Below are 1,341 nucleotides of genomic sequence, written 5' to 3'. Positions count from 1 at the left end.
TTGCGACGATCCAAGAATTTCACCTCTAACGTCGCAATACGAATGCCCCCGCCTGTCCCTATTAATCATTACCTCGGGTTCCGAAAACCAACAAAATAGAACCGAGGTCCTATTCCATTATTCCATGCACACAGTATTCAGGCGGGCTTGCCTGCTTTAAGCACTCTAATTTGTTCAAAGTAAACGTGCCGGCCCACCGAGACACTCACTCAAGAGCACCCTGGTAGGATTGCAACGGGGTCCGCCTCGGGACGCACGAGCACGCACGAGGCGCGTCGCACGCCTTCGGCTCGCCCCACCGGCAGGACGTCCCACGATACATGCCAGTTAAACACCGACGGGCGGTGAACCAACAGCGTGGGACACAAATCCAACTACGAGCTTTTTAACCGCAACAACTTTAATATACGCTATTGGAGCTGGAATTACCGCGGCTGCTGGCACCAGACTTGCCCTCCAATAGATACTCGTTAAAGGATTTAAAATGTACTCATTCCGATTACGGGGCCTCGGATGAGTCCCGTATCGTTATTTTTCGTCACTACCTCCCCGTGCCGGGAGTGGGTAATTTGCGCGCCTGCTGCCTTCCTTGGATGTGGTAGCCGTTTCTCAGGCTCCCTCTCCGGAATCGAACCCTGATTCCCCGTTACCCGTTACAACCATGGTAGGCGCAGAACCTACCATCGACAGTTGATAAGGCAGACATTTGAAAGATGCGTCGCCGGTACGAGGACCGTGCGATCAGCCCAAAGTTATTCAGAGTCACCAAGGCAAACGGACCGGACGAGCCGACCGATTGGTTTTGATCTAATAAAAGCGTCCCTTCCATCTCTGGTCGGGACTCTGTTTGCATGTATTAGCTCTAGAATTACCACAGTTATCCAAGTAACGTGGGTACGATCTAAGGAACCATAACTGATTTAATGAGCCATTCGCGGTTTCACCTTAATGCGGCTTGTACTGAGACATGCATGGCTTAATCTTTGAGACAAGCATATGACTACTGGCAGGATCAACCAGGGAGCTGCGTCAACTAGAGCTGAGCAGCCGGCCGCCCGGGAGTGTGTCCCGGGGGCCCGCGCGAACACGCAAGCGTCCGCTCAATTATTCTGCAAACAGGAGGAGGCTGAGCTCCCCTGCACAATACACCTCGAAACCCTCTCAGGTCCCGGCGGCGCGCAGCGCCGTCCTAAGTACTTGGTCGGGTTCGAGAGAGGCGCAATCGCCCGGAGTTTGGCGAGTAGACGCTTTAGGTGCGACCACCCGTGCTCCCAACTGAGCTTGCCGCTGCCGACAGAGGCCCGGGAGCGTGCTGTCGTGGCATTGCCGGCGGGAGACAAC

The 1,341-nt window shown here is 54.7% G+C and overlaps 1 non-coding gene across 1 annotated transcript in view; it reads right to left on the bottom strand.

Annotated features, from left to right (window-relative positions):
- Positions 1-1,023, bottom strand: part of LOC124588962 — a 1,910-nt gene extending 887 nt beyond the window's left edge. The window contains exon 1 of the ribosomal RNA XR_006975874.1: positions 1-1,023. This exon is cut by the window's left edge and continues 887 nt beyond it. This is a non-coding gene — a ribosomal RNA (small subunit ribosomal RNA).
- Between the last annotated feature and the right edge of the window lie 318 nt (positions 1,024-1,341).

The sequence above is a fragment of the Schistocerca americana genome, unplaced genomic scaffold, assembly GCF_021461395.2.
Source record: "Schistocerca americana isolate TAMUIC-IGC-003095 unplaced genomic scaffold, iqSchAmer2.1 HiC_scaffold_673, whole genome shotgun sequence".
NCBI lineage: Eukaryota > Metazoa > Arthropoda > Insecta > Orthoptera > Acrididae > Schistocerca > Schistocerca americana.
The sequence above is the reverse complement of the archived record's forward strand: the minus strand, read 5'-3'. Positions and strand labels throughout refer to the sequence as shown.